Raw genomic sequence first — 15,663 nt, 5'->3', positions numbered from 1 at the left:
GGAATTTTGACATAAACACAAAAATTCTTAAAAGATTAGCAAACAGAGTCAAACAATATATAAAAAGGATCAATTCATCCTGAGCAAGTAGAGTTTTCCCAAATAATGGTGCTGGAACAACTGGATATTCCATGGGGAGAGAGTATATCTGAACCTTACCTCACACACTTTACAAAAACCAATTTGAAATGAATCACAATCCTAACTCTACAGTTCAAACTTTCAGAAGAAAACAGCAGAACATCTGTGAATTATGAGTATGCACAGTTTTCTTATGCAGTACCCAGAAAGTTAACACCATAAAAGAAAAAATAGAGGGTATAAATTAGACTTCAACAAAGCTAAAAAAACTTCTGCTCACAAGGAAATATTGTTAAGAAAATAAAAAGGCAAGCCACAGACTGTGATAAAATATTTTTCTTGTAAACCATATTTCTGATAAAGGGCAGATAAAAAAGATATTTAATGAGCCCCTACAAATTAATAACAAAAAGACAAACAACCCAATATAAAATGGAGTTACCAAATATTGAACTATCCTCATTGGGTTGGAAACAGGTACCTTTGGATGTTTATTAGTGGATGTGACATAGAAACTCAGGTAGCCCATACCCCATATTGAGGAACTAAACCCCTATTCCTGTACATTTTTGGTTCTGGAATTAGGATGGACTCCCACCTTTACTTGGTGCTTGCAGGCTGCCTGGGATATGTCTGTTTTGCTTCTCTCTTTCCATTCCAGCCTCTCATGTCCTATACTTTAACCCATGGCTCCATCTCCCTATGGTGAATAACTTTGTGATGATCCTCTTGGGCAGTCTCAAGTACTCAGTCATTACATCTTCTTTGTAAATGGGACCTTCCCAGAGAACACAGAGACCAACATCTGAGGCCACCCTCCTAGTGCCCCCAGTGCCTGGCTTTCTGACTGCATCTTTATCATTCTTGTGGCCCTAAAAGCCTTGGTGAGGATATCCTCTCCTCTCTGGGCTTTGGTCTGGGGGTTTTTTTGGTCCTGGGGTCACTCCAGATGAACCACCAGTGAGTAGGTCTGGATTCAGGAAAAGTGAGGGGAAACCCAGTATGGCTGAGTGTTAAACCTTACATAAACTCAGCAGGGCCCTGACAGCAGAGTTCTAGGATTCATGCTTAGCTTTCTGGGTAACATGCTTCTGCTTAACCTCCTCTTGGCCATGTCACACAGATGTTAGCCCAGGAAGTTTAAAGTCAAGGTAAGAGTTTCACCAAGTCCTCTGAACATAGAAGTAAATCTCTTCAAACTCAGGGAAATCTGTCATTTCACTTAAGAATCAGTTCAGATTCTATTTCCTTCTAGATTTGGCCCTAGACAAAATAATCCAGTTGTTCTTCTGTGTTCCAACCTCATTATAATGTAGTGATGGTTTGGTTGCCCCCCTGGATGGGTTGTAGCCCTCCTGTTGCAGGAGCCACTATCTCCTCGTCCTCACTGCCAAATCCTGGGCATTGGGAAAGGAGGCAACAGGGAGGGCCTCAGCCCTGGAGGACCAACTTTGACTTCAGCAAAGGGAACCTTTGGGTGCCCATGTCCTGTCTGTGAGAGAACAATGTACACCACACTCCCTTCATAGAGCTGATTGCTGCATGAAAGCTCTTAGCACAAGTGCCTGGCACATAGCCAAAGCTAGGAAGTGGCAGCTGCCAGTAGGGATCCAAGCTAATTAAATGTTTGCTGAGCTGGGCTGAATGACAAGTGCTGGGGGGTGGCCCCAGTGCAGCATTCAGATGGCATCTTTCCTTTGGGACCAGGACCCCTGCAGGCACTGGGACCAGCTTAACCACAACCCAAGATGCATGAATTTACAAAGAGGAGGAGGAAGGCTTACAAGAATCCACTGGGAAAGGAATGCTCCATTTGTTCTCCCTCCCTCCACCCTGCTCTGGAACTGCCAGTGCATGTCATCCCCAACCTGAGGAAAGTCTCTTGTTCCACTAGACCAGCTTCCTCAAGTGGCCTCTGCATCACAAGCCAGGGAGCAGTCCAGCCCAGGTCACGGTGCATTTACCTGCCTGAGCCACACTCTCAGACTGTGCTTCCACTGCAGGCCTCAGAATCCCTTCATGTGATACCCAAACTATTTCTTTGCTTTTGTTTCAAGAATTTCTGGGCATCCCTTTTCTGCCATTTCATTTTCTTTGCTGTCAACACCTGTCATTCACAGGTATTGCACAGTGCCTGCTCTCATAATTGTGGCTGGGCACTTTTCTCTCCAATTCTCTGTCCCAAGAATCTGTTCTGTAAAACAGAGTTTCCTCCAGCATTTAAGAGACACAATTTCTCCTTTTCTGGGAATAACATCAGTGTCATAAACCAAGATCAAGGTAGCATGGTCAGTTCTCTATTCCAGGACATCTATGGAGACGTCTCTCTTCCATCTCTTTTTTTCCAAAGGAAAGGAAGATGATAAGGCTCTGGGTTCATATAACCATCACTTTTCTACTAAGAATGTCAAATGCCTGGACATGAATTGCATGTTTGTTTCCTTATTCTGCTTCTCTTACCCCTCAGAAAACTGAAAAATGGGGAAAAACTGGTGAAGTTGGAAACACTTAGTAAGCTCCTGCTTACCTTATGTCCTGGGAAGGTGGCGGTGTGCTGGGTCTGTGCTCCTGTTTCCCCTGGTCAGGCTCTGTAGAGGTGACAATCACCCCAATTAGTACCTTCTTCCTGGGAGCCACTTTCTGCTTGGCTCCTTGGGGAACTGAGGATGAGACAGCTTGCTCAGGTCATCTTGTTGCAGGGAGGAGGGCCAGAAGAAATGCAAGCAGGTCTGTGTTCTGATAATGTAGCAGGGGGAGGGAATGGCATAGCAGGGTGATAAAACTTAACAAATCTGAATGTGAAAATGGTCACTTAGCACTGAGAAAAGGTTAGCCAATGAAATAGTATGTAACCATATATGGGACAAGTGTTGCTTCTTGCTTCTATAATCTGCTTGCCAGAATATATAAGGCAAGACCCTTTTGTTCTTGGGGCTCAGCCTTTGGACACGAGTCGGCTGAGTTTTTTGCCGGCACAATGAAACATTGCTTCCTGCTGAACTGCCTTGGTGTCCCCATGCCTCTGTTCGAGAATTCTGCAACATTACTGGGGGCTCAGTCAGGATTCAGAGCCAGTGTTTTTTCACCTCCCTTGTCACAAGGGTGTGTCCCCTGGACCTCCAGGAGAGGTGATCCGCCAGGTACCAATGGACAGTTTGATCGAAGGAGGGACTCACCCTCCTGGCAAGTCAGGGTTAGGGCCTCGGATGTACAACAGAACCCAGTGAGGCACAGGAAGCTGTGAGGGGAGCACCGTCCATCAGACTGGTAAGAACCCGGGTTCAAATATTAGGCCTACCCCTAAGTGGCAGAAGGGGAGCTTGATCCCAGAGTCATCAGAGTAACTTTGAGCGAAAGCAAAACCATGACTCCTAGGCACTGGGAGCAGGGCAGAAATGCTGGATGCCTGCGTGTGAATGTGTGTGAATGAGATGTAGCCTGGCTATGAAGCTAAAGTGAGTACCAATCTGCTGGTTCATGGCAAACTCATATGGTCTAGGGTGAGCCCTAACAAAGCCTCTGGTCCAGGGATTACATGGACTCACTGTGGCTAAGAGACACCTAAAGAAAGCAAGGGGAGCAGCCAGAGACAGAGGAAGCAAGTGAGGACCCTGTGTAGGTGCAGCTCCTGGCCAGGCGACTAGGTCCAGGTCACAGATAAGAGGCACCTATTGTTCTTCCCTGTGTGTTGGAGAAGAGGACCCCTTACCTCTTCTCCAAAACCTCTACCCCTCTGTTTCTGTCTTAACATCTGGTAATGAGAGGAAATGGGTGGAAGTCAGAGTAAAAACACTCCTTTGGAGTATATGGTTAAGAACTCTAAAAGGGGATTTAATGGAGACTATGGAGTTAAGTTAACTCCTAATAAGCTTAAGGCCCTTTGTGAAATAGATTGGCCCACTTTCAGGGTAGGGTGGCCCCCGGAAGGGTCACTAGACAAAACTATGGTTAATGAAGTTTATAGGGTAATTGTAGGGAAGCCTGGGCATCCAGATCAGTTTCCCTATATTGATTGCTGGCAGGATGCTGTTCTCAGCCAACTCACATGGCTAAGGCCCTGTCTGGAAAAGGCCCATCGGATTATGGTAACTAGGGTGGCCACAACTTCCAAGTGTAGGGAGAAAGCAAAGGAGCCTATACTGGCCAAGGAACCTGAGAAAACACCACCACCCTATATGATACTTTATTCACCTCTGCCACCAGCCACAGCTCCAAACCCTCACCTTTAACATCAGATGTGGAAGCCCAAGGGACAGTCATTTAGGCCCTAAATTCCCTGACCTCCCTAAGTCCTGTTGACCCAATGCCCACTCCAAGTCTGCCAGTTCTCACTCCACATCCCCCATTCAGTCGGGGGCATCCAAACAGTCTCTGCAAGGACCCTTCTCTCCTCAGACTCCCACTGCCCTGCAGATGCCCCTGAGGGAGGTCCAAAGCCCAATGTATTATGACCAGGACAAGGAGGAGGGCAAACATTCATCTACCAGCCCTTTACCTCCACAGACCTCCTCAACTGGCAACATCACACCCCCTCCTTCATGGAAAAACCTCAGGCTCTGGTTGATTTGGTGCAGTCCATCATCCAGACTCATAAGCCCACCTGGACAGATTGTTGACATCTTCTTCTGACTCTATATGGCATAACTCTTCAGTATCAAATAATGTTGGGAGCTCTAAAGTGGCTGGAAGATCATGCCCCTGCTGGCACTTTAAATACCCAAGCCTATGCTTGGGCTTATTTCCTGAAGGAGGATCCCCATTGGGACCCTAATAATGACCAAGACTACCAGCAACTCAAATGTTATCAGGAGACACTATTAGGGGACATGAGAAGGAGAGAAAAAGGACCATAAACATGAGTAAAACATCAGAAGTCCTCCAAGGGCCCGCCAGTTTATGAGTGTCTGTGTGAGGCCTTCCAGTTATATACTCCTTTTGACCCGGAAGCCACTGAAAACCAGCGGATTACTAACACCGCTTTTGTTGGCCAGGCCAAGAGAGACATAAGGCAAAAATTGCAGAAACTGGAGGGATTTGCTGGAATGAACGCCAGCCAGCTTCTGGAGGTGGCCACAAAGGTTTTTGGTCAATCAGGATCAGGAGGCAAAACACAAGGCTGAGAGGAAGATGAAAAAGAAAGTGGACCTCTTTCCTGCAGCCCTTGTTGAACAGTCAGGTGGGCCTGGCAAGCTAATCTAGGCAGAGGCAGAGGCAATCACCATGGACAGCAATCAGTGCCCCCGGGAAGCCCCCACCCCAGGGAGGAACTAGGGCAAAAATCAATGTGCCTACTGTCATCAGGAAGGGCACTGAAAGAATGAATGTCCTCAATGGGCCAGGGACTCCAAGAAGGCCCCCCAAACCAGAGGCAGAAGCCAAATTGAGAGAAGATATCAACCTGACTATGGGGAGGCTGGCCCCTGGGAAGAAAACGTTGGACTGGCAGCCCTAGAAGGCTAGGAGGAGGAATAGGACAACTGGGCTCCATTCTACTGGCCTGCAGGAGCCTATGATCCAGATAAAAATAGGGGGTCAACCCCTCGATCTCAGGGTTGATACAGGTTCAAAACATTCACTTGTGACCCAGCCAGTGGGCCCCCTGTTGCACAAGCATACAATATTATTGGGGCTACAGGAGACCAGGGCCATGGCCCCTTCTTAGAGTCCAGACAATGCAATCTTGGGTGGGAGTCATGAAATACATGGGTTCCTTTATCTCCCCGATTGCCCCGTGGACCTGATGGGCAGGGACTTATGCAAACTGAGGGCACAGATAACTTTTGATTCAGATGATATAGCAGCCTTAAAGCTGAGAGGACCTGAGGCAAAGACTAGTCCTCATGGTCGCATGAGAAGAATGGCAGCTCTGTGCCCCTGAGGGAAGGCCTCCTGAGATTCTTGAGTTTCCCTCCAAGATTCCAGGTATATGGACTGAAGACAGCCCCCCCGCCCCAGGTCTGGCCTGAAACATGCCCCCTGTAGTGGTGGAACTAAAGCCAGGAACCACCCCATCAGCCAAAAACAGTACTTCATTCCCTGCAAGGCCCAGGTCAGAATTCAAAAACACCTTGACAGACTCCTAAAATATGGGATCCTCTGACCTTGCTAGTCATCCTGGAACACTCCCTTATTAACTATCCAGAAACCAGGGACTGAGGATATCAGGCCAGATCAGGACCTCTGGGCAGTAAATTCAGGAACTGTTACTCTGCACCCCATGGTCCTGAATCCTTACACACTTTTAGGTCTTATCTCAGAGGCAAAGTTTTTTACCTGCCTAGATCTTAAGGATGCTTTTTTTTGCATCTGCCTGGCCCCACAGAGTCAGTCTATTTTTGCCTTCTAATTGGAAAATCCCAATACTGGAGAAAATGGACAACTAGCCTGGACTTGGCTGCCACAAGGTTTCAAAAATTCACCCATTGTTTTTGGAACTGCCTTGGCACCTGACCTCAAAGCTTTGTCAGCCGATCACCATGGTTGCACACTCCTTCAGTACATAGATGACTTCCTGCTGGCTTGACCAACTTCCCTGGAAAACCTGCCTGTGAACTTCACTGAAATGTCACGAGCTCGAGGACACAAATATTTATTGGTGTTTGTCTGCACCTTCTCAGCATGGGTGGAATCCTCCCCGACATGGACTGAAAAAGCCTGGGAGGTGGCCAGGTGTCTGCTAAAGAAAATCTCCCCCTCATTTTGGAATACCTCTGTCTATTGGGTCAGATAATGGGCCAGCCCTTGTGGTCAAGGTGGTGCAGCTGATGGCTAGTGGCTTAGGAATCACCTGGAAGTCGCATATGGTCTACTGCCCCCAGAGTTCAGGAAAAGTGGAACATATAAATAGAACCCTAAAATTACAGTTGGGAAAACTGTGTCAGGAGACCCATCTGCAATAGGATCAGTCACTACCCATAGCATTACTGAGGATTATAATGGTCTAGTCCCACAAAGTGGATAGGGCTTTCACCTTCTGAAGTCCTTTATGGATGCCCACCCCCCTTAATCAAAGGCATATGGGGGGACCTCAAAGAAATAGGGGACCTCACCTTGGGGCAACAGATGCAGATTCTCTCAAAGATCAATGACTGGATCTGGGAGAGACTTCCCATTAACCTGACAACTCCCACATACCCTTACAAACCAGGAGATGCTGTCTGGGTAAAGGAATGGAATGTCCAACCACTAAAACCTTTTGTTGTTATTTTGTCTACTCCACAGCAGTTAAAGTTGCAGAGATTGCTCCTTGGATACACCACAGCCAAGTAAAGCCAGCCTCTCTCAAGTGGGAATGCACCCCTGACCCATTCTCACCATGCAAGATCACCCTCTGGAATGCCCATGCTCTTCCCGGGCAGGACTCCACTTCCCAGGAAACAACAAGGGACCATGAACAATGGGAAGACAGCCCTGCTCTAGTCACTCCAGAAGCTGACTAGTCTATGCAGGTGGAAGCTCAAACATGGGATGCACACCTGCTTTCATCTACACACTTGGACTTTTACCTTTTGATTTGGTCCTTGCAAGGTTTCCCCCATGTACTGAATGTTATAAGAGGGCCTTTGTTGGGACCTCCACATAGCCATACTTTGTACCATACACCCACCAACAGGTTGGATGTTACATTGGCTCATATACTCCTCAGGTTTGCAAGGTTGCTGGTAGGCGATAGTAGAAGTCCCAGAGTAAGGGGAATAATGCAGTCTACATTTGTCATGGAAAGCAGGGAGAATGGGTCTGCTGGGCTTATTTGGGATATTGGGGAAGCTCTGATGGTGGGGGAATCCAGGACCTAACTTGGGAACAACTTGTTAGAGAGAGCACACCGAGTGTCAAAGGTACTCTCACCCAGACTGGGGCCAGCTGCCAATCAAAGCACTGGGCCACTGTATAATAAAATCAGAAGTGAATTAGACAGAGGATCAGACCTTCCAACAACAGGAAAAATCTTTTTATAGACCTGGTGGAAAGGATTGCTAAATAACTAAATGTCTCAAAGTGCTGGGTGTGCGGAGGTGCCCTCCTGAGTGAGGAATGGCCTTGGAAAGGGACCAGCTTAAATGCTTACCAACTTGTATTGTGGAATCAATCTATAACTAGACAAGAGAGTAACCGACCTCAGACCTGGATTCTCACATCAGAAGTAATTGGGGAAGAATGTATCAAAAGAGCTGTGCCAGGATATGAAAAATGGGTGGGAGAAAGCCTTTGTAAAAGGGTATGCTCTTGGAATGGGACTAATCTAATCTGGTGGCCTGATGAGCCTAAATGGTATTAGACATTGCCCCCATCAAAAAAACAGTCCTCAATGTCATGATTGTTCAACCAATGACAGCCTCTTAAATTGTTTTACTACTGTGGAGGTGAACCCATTATGAGGCATCCCTGAGACTGGCAAATATTGGAATAATCTCACCAATTCTGACCGAGAGTGGTGCAGGGCACCAGATGGGTTATTTTGGATATGTGGGAAACGAGTTTATACCAAACTCCCTAGGACATGGAAGAGAAGCTGTACTGTAGGAGTTATCTAGCCTGGATTCTTCCTCTTGCCCAAACTCTAAGGGGAACAGTTGGGGGTTTCCCTTTTTGAAACTTTGGGGCCCTAGAATAAAAAGGGACCTTGAGGTAGGGGGCCAATAGAGATGGGGAAAAGATGAATGGCCTCCCAGAGGATTATCGAGACCTATGGACCAGCCACCTGGGTGCAGATGGGAGCTGGGGTTACCGGACTCCTATATATATGCTCAACAGAATCATTAGATTACAGGCAGTGGTGGAAATTATTACCAACCAGGTCGCCTCTGCCCTAGAGCTAATGACCAAGCAACAGACCCAAATGTGAGCTGCTATATATCAAAATCACCTGGCCTTGGATTATCTTTTAGCTGAGGAGGGGGAGTATATAGCAAATTCAACCAATCAGACTGCTGCCTCCACATAGATGACAATGGTCAAACAGTAAGGGAAATTGCCAGCAGAAAGGTGGTGCATGTATCCATACAGGTGTGGAAAGGATGGGACTCAAACAGTCTGCTTGGCAGGTGGCTTTCTGCCTTGGGTGGATTCAAAACCCTGATAATAGTGGTGGGTCTAGTCTTGGGAGCATGTCTGAGGCTACCCTGCATGGTTCCCCTGGTTTTGTGGTCTATCAGGACTCTTATGGAGGCCACTATAGAAAGAAAATTGGATTCCCATATAATGATGTTGTGGAACTATAAGTCCCTAAATCGGGATGATGCTCTTTGACCTTAGGTGGGTCCAAGCATCAAATGAGGGAAATAATGTAGCAGGGAGGAGGACCAGAAGAAAAGCAATCAGGTCTGTGTTCTCATAATGTAGCAGGGAGGAGGGGACAGCATAGCAGGGAGATAAAACTTAAAGAATCTGAACATGAAAAAGGTCACTTAGCACTGAGAAAAGGCTAGCCAATGAAATAGTATTTAATCATATATGGGATAGGTGTTGCTTCTTGATTTTGTAGCCTGCTTGCAAGAATATATAAGGCAAGACCCCTTTGTTCTTGGGGCTCAGCCTTTGGTCAGGAGTCCGCTGAGTCTGTGCCAGCACAATAAAACATTGCTTCCTGCTGAACTGCCTTGGTGTCCTGTGTCTCTGTTTGAGAATCCCACAACAATCTGAGACCACATTCATGGGAAGAGCCACATAGCATCATTTTGTTTCCAGGAAATTTTTAGACAGATCCCCAAATGTATTGCTTGATTCTTAAAGATTCCTGCTACAAGATTGTAAAACATGAAGTTGTGCTCAGTCTCGATATAAATCAAGTTCATTGTTTGAAATTCCCAGATACGAAGGGAATCTTGAGAAAAGAATTCACAATTTAAGCTCACAGAAGCAGGGATGCTAACATATACATATGTATATAACAAAATTGTAATTTTTCATTTTATCTTGGGTCTTCCCTTTGCAAATAAATGTGGCAAAATCTGGTGCTTTTTTTTGAGGGTGACAGAGAAATGCACTCATCCGGCCTTAGTCAGCCAGGCTTTTCCTTCCTGAACATTCTCACCAGGGAACACAGCATGAATTACAATAAGCCATAAAACCCTGTAGGAAGCAGAGCCGCTCTTGAACCTCCAGGGTGCCAGGCAGCTTAGGCCTAGCACTAATGCTAGAATCCCTGCCTAATGTCTGCTCTTCTCCAAGAACAAGTTGAGCGGAGTCCATCATGACCTGACAGGTGGAGCAGAACCTTGATTTGTACTGAATTCTGTTTTGTTTTGGGTTGGTTTTGGGGTCAGAAGGAGGTTGGAACTCAGAACCTTATGCTTAGTAGGCCACAACCAAAGTTCTTTTCTACCAAAATGGAACAAACGCCCAGCTTTGTATAGGGCTGTGGGGTCACAGGAAGGCCATAGCCAAGAGATGCTCCCCTCACGTGTGCACGTAACCGGTTTCCCAAAAGACCTGTCCAGGGTACTAGTGGGAACCCGTGGGCCTCCTTGGTCTGGGATAATCAGTTCTACCACTGGGTACAGATGTTCCCTCCTCTGGATGTGGATGTGGGCTTTTCGTATAAGTTTGACCTTGGGGAGAGTGGTGGCCGCAGGAAGCAAGGCAGGTAGGGAAGGCAGTCCTCCCAGTGCCAGGAGAACACTGAAGATTCTGCAGGGCTATTCAGCTCAGCCCTGGCTTTGGTGCTGTCTAAGACCTCAGGAAGGGCGAGGCTGCCCCACTTCCTGGGCTTTATGAAGGACCCTGCTCATCTCCTCTGGTCTTCAACTCACTTAATTGATGGGCATAGGATCCCATTTGAAAGAAAAGGAAGCCCAAACTCAGAGTAGCTGGGTGACTCAGCGAGGAAGAGGAATTCAAGCTAGACTTGCTGCCTCCAAACCCACGGTACCATTTCACTATAACTGGCCTCAGAGAAGCAAAAGGTCTTTGTCCTGTGCTCTCAACCCCAAGACCCAGCACCACAAGCTTGTGAGTAAAGCTACAATTGAATTTTTACAGACAAGAATGCTCTTGAATTCATTCACAGCTCTGCCCAAGTTTGATAAAAATGTTTTCTGTTCAAAAAACCTTGAAAATTTCACAGGGAGAGGCCTGGCCAGGCCTAGAGGCTCTGGGTGCTTGGTCACTAAGGGCTTTTGTTTCTCCTTAAAACATAAGGTTTCCACAGACTGAATTTGGCAATTCAACCACTCTTCTGCCCATGCCTACAAACGTGCAAAAGGAATACCTGAGATAAAACAAACACAGGACAGTAAAAATAAAGAGGACTGTAAGTGGGTTTGGTGTTTATCTTCTTTTCCAACAGAAGATAACAGGTAATTGCTTTTTTATCACTAGCACTTGAAATTTGAAAGTAAAGAAGGAGCAGACTTGATATCACACCTATACTTCACAGCCCATAGGTCCTGAACCTCCGCTTCTGCTACTGAAGACCAAAGTCAACTCTCCCTGATGCTCAAAACCCAACTCCAAAAGAAAAATAGCCAGGGAAATGTTAGTCAGGCCATTTCCAACAGGATGGCTTCATGTAGCACATACATTGCACATACATTCGTTTTCCCCCAGAAAAAAGAAGTTGTAAATCGTCATCAGTTGTCCAAATGTATCCTTTACCTAAAAAGATGTGTTTGGACAAGGGGGACAGGATGGCTTGTGGCCTTCTCAGGAAATGAGAATGCTGTTGCCTAGCAACCTGCCCCCCACCCCAGAAACTCAGCCGGCTATGTGGCTCTTCTGAAAATGAAACATCTCCAATAGAGATAGCTTCTGCCCACAGGCAGCAGAGTGAAGCGTCCCCGCAGGTGTGTGGCCAGTGAACACAAAGCCTTGCGTCTGAGGTCACAGGTAGTTCTCCTGAAAAATTAAGTCTTGACTCTTTCACCACTTTTTTGAGTTCTCCTGCAGCTTTGGCTTGACAGACATGACCTCCTATCTATCTACTGAGTTCTCTGTGGCCCAGCAGAGACACTGCCATTTCATCAGGAGGTGATTCCCCAGATTTCAGTGTATTATTGAATGTTTTGAAATTGATAATGTTTATTGAATGTTACTATGGGTTGAATTGTGTCCCTCCAAAATTCCTTTGCTCAAATCCTAATGCCAGCACCTCAGATTTGGAGAAAGGGTCTTTTTTGTGGGGGTGGGGGGTATTGGGGTTAGAACTCAGGACCTTGTGCTTGCTAGGCAGGTACTCTACCACTTGAGCCATGCCCCCAGCCCATTTTGTTTTAGGCATTTATGACAGGACTGCAATTCTTCTGTTTATGATAACCTCTCAGCTGGGATGACAGACACACATCGTCATACCCAGCTTTCATAGAGATGGGGCCTCATAAACTTCTTCCCCTGTGTTGACCTGGAACTGGGATGGTATTATAGCTGTGAACCACCATATCTACTTGAAGACAGGGTCTTTATAGAAGTGATCAAGTTAAAATGAGGTTATATGGGTCCTAGGCCAATACAACCAGTGTATCAAAAGGGAAAATGTGGAGGCAGACACACAGGAAAAATGATGTGTAGAGATGCAGGCACAGATGGGGTGATGCTCTGTAAGCCCAGGAACCCCAAGACTGCCCATGAGTCAGACACATGGTCTACAAAGAAACCGACTCTGGCATCACTTCCATCTCAGACTTCTAGCCTCGAGAACTATGGGTCAACTGATTCTGTCATGTGAGCCTCCTGCTTTCTATGGTGTTGCTACAGCATGGCTGGAAACGTATACAGAGGCTTTCCAGTTGCCACACATGGTTAAAATGTATTCTTCTGTTTTCTCTCTTAACTATTTAACATGTAAGAAAACTGGTTCAGAGAAGGGCGCAACCGGCTCCATATCCCACAGCATCCAAGTGAGGGAGAGAAATTCCAACCCAAGTCAGGGTATCTGCAACCCCATACTCTGGACCCCTGTCTTCTACCTCTGTTTATTCTAGATGGGGCTTCCCAGCACACCACAATGAAAGGGTTCCTCCAAACATAACTAAAAGCAAAGCTAAGTGCTAACTGGGCCAGGGAAAACCCAAAGCAAGGCACCATGAAATATTTAATATGATGGCATAAGGCACATCGCCAGCTGAGCTGCCGCCAGAAACTGGTCCTGGGTTGATCGGCAAGAGATTCCTGCTACAGAAAGCTGAGCCTGAAGCTAAATGAGCTTTGAAGTTGATTAAACCACCACGGCTCCGGGAAGAAAGAGGCCAAGGCAACCCCTTAAGTCCCGGTGCTGTGCAGAGCAGTGTGGAGAGACCTTTCCACCCCAATGGCTCCTGGGGGCACGTTGGAAGCATTTGTCATCTTGGGTATTCCCAGCAACTCTACTGTAGTTTGCATTAGTGTATTTATCAGGGAAAGCAAACCTGCATGAATGGAAACAAAGCATCCATGCCAGGGCTTTGTTCTGCAGCAGAAGCAGACTGAAATTTCTGTAGATTTGTTGTGCGTGTGCCTGTGTGTGTGTACATGTGTATGCGTGTATGTATGTGTATGTGTGTGTGCGTGTATATAGGATTCTTCATCATTAACAGGATCCTCTGCAGTAGCACTTTAGGATGGGACAAGCTTTCACTCAAAGAAGCTACCTATAGATATTGTGTTATTTAAAACATGAGACAATCTGAATAAATGCATCTTAGTGATTCTAGTCACACAGAGCTTCAGCCAAACTGCTACAGATACATTCCATGTCTGTAGCATGAATGAAATGACCAACCATTAAAATCTGGGGAAATTTCTGAAAATAAAGCCAAAGAAATATAATACACATTGTGATTTCTTTGAAATGGGCAAAAGTTTGAAAAACAACATATTCTAAACAGTGTACAAATTATTTTTTTCAAGCATGGAAAAATAGACTTTTTATAATTCCACATAAACTATGAAACTGTGCTGAACCATGAAGCACCACACGGTAAAACATGGGAGGCTGGCAGCTGAGTGAGCATCCCAGACACCACAGGTGCTGCCAGCATAGTGAGATAAGGCAGTGAGAGGCAGGAAGAGCACTGGAGGAGAGGATGTGACCGTCTACCTGTAAACCCAGAGTTTAAGCAAAAGAGCTATTAGAATGACTAAGAGTAGGCGTCATTTAACCAAAATGAAAGCAAACTTCAGGGTTCAGTAACTGTCAAGAAGAGCAGCAGTACTCAAACAGAAAATACCAGGAGAAAAAGTAAACAATGGCAACAGAACAATAAAACATAAGAGAACACATCTAAGTGAAATATGCACAATCTGTACTAAGGGTATCATAAAAGGCTACTAGAGAAATGGTTAAACCCAGGATCCACGCAGGATGAACATGTAACCCGACCTTAAAACCATAAAGGCTACTGGACTATGTTATTTGAAGATGTGAGACCGCAGGAATAAATGCATTTCAGCGATTCTTCTACTCACAGAGATCTGCAGCCACACTACTGCAGAAGTCAATTCATTCCATGACTATAGACTATGAATGGTCAGTGCATGGGAAACGCGACATGTTCCTGAATGCAAAAGTAATCATTGTAAAGTCCGTCTGTCCAAATTAATTTACAAAATTCCAAATTTAGTCCAGAACTTGACTGGTTCGTGAATTTTTGTGGAAAACAGAACACATATTGACAGTCAGGACAATTTTGATGATGTACAATGAGAGTGAGAAAGTGCCGCCCTGCATAGCAAAGCTTACTCTAAAGTGCTACTAGTTAAAATATGGCCTCAGTACAGGAGAAGATCACTGGAACAAAATGGCAATTTTCAAGAAGGTATATTTTTAAGAATTTAGTTTATGAAAGAGAATTTTCAAATCAAAGAACAGAATAGTATCTAATATTAGTATTGTATTTGGGAATAAAATAATGTTATAATCTATGTATAAAGTTGTACTAAACTAATTGAAGACAAAAAAATAAAGATATGAAAAATTTTAAAAATAATAGAAGGGTTTTTATATGTGTGTGTTATGTTGAGAATTGAACCCAGATACGCACTCATGCTAAAGCAAGTTCTCCACCACTGAGGAATAACCCCCAGCCCAGCCCAGAAGAATATTTTTGATAATATTGGAAATCTTTTAAGGAACACAAAATATCCATGGGTTATAAGAGATTAACAGGTGGAGCATAAAATAACTATTAATTTTACATGACAGATGTTATTACATACAAAATTATAAGATGAGCTGAGCAACAGGCTGTAAGAAAATACTAATATCTGGACTATAAAAGTAACTGCCATGATTCTACTAGAAGAAAATAATTTAGACAAGTGAATAAACTATTTGAACATGAATTTCATAGAAAAATTAACATAATAAGGTAATATATATTGAAGAGATGCCAGAGTTGCTCAACAATTGAAGAAATATAAATTAAAACAATAACATGGAAGGAAAATGTATTAAAATAATACTTTTCACAACAAGAGATATTATGTAGAATGGGAGAAAAGTTGTAAATAATATCTATGTTAAAGGCTTAATATCCAGAACACATGAAAAACTTTTGTAACTCAACATTAAAAGGCAAAGAACTCAGTTTAAATATGGACAAAGAACTTTAATAGGTATGCTCTAAAGAAGATATACAAATGGCCAATGAGTCCATGAAAAGATGTTCA

The 15,663-nt window shown here is 44.9% G+C and overlaps 1 protein-coding gene across 9 annotated transcripts in view; it reads right to left on the bottom strand.

Annotated features, from left to right (window-relative positions):
- C7H10orf90 (chromosome 7 C10orf90 homolog) overlaps positions 1–15,663 on the bottom strand; it is a 241,458-nt gene that overhangs the window by 111,188 nt on the left and 114,607 nt on the right. The window contains exon 1 of one of the 9 annotated variants that reach the window (XM_074078070.1): positions 2,609–2,674. The exons of the other annotated variants lie outside the window; for them this stretch is intronic. The gene's annotated coding sequence lies outside the window, so the exon portion shown is untranslated. Of the gene's footprint in view, positions 1–2,608; positions 2,675–15,663 lie in introns of those variants that run through there. 9 annotated transcript variants of the gene reach the window in all.

Source organism: Castor canadensis, chromosome 7 (assembly GCF_047511655.1).
Source record: "Castor canadensis chromosome 7, mCasCan1.hap1v2, whole genome shotgun sequence".
Lineage (NCBI taxonomy): Eukaryota > Metazoa > Chordata > Mammalia > Rodentia > Castoridae > Castor > Castor canadensis.
This window is presented reverse-complemented; position numbering and strand designations above follow the sequence as displayed.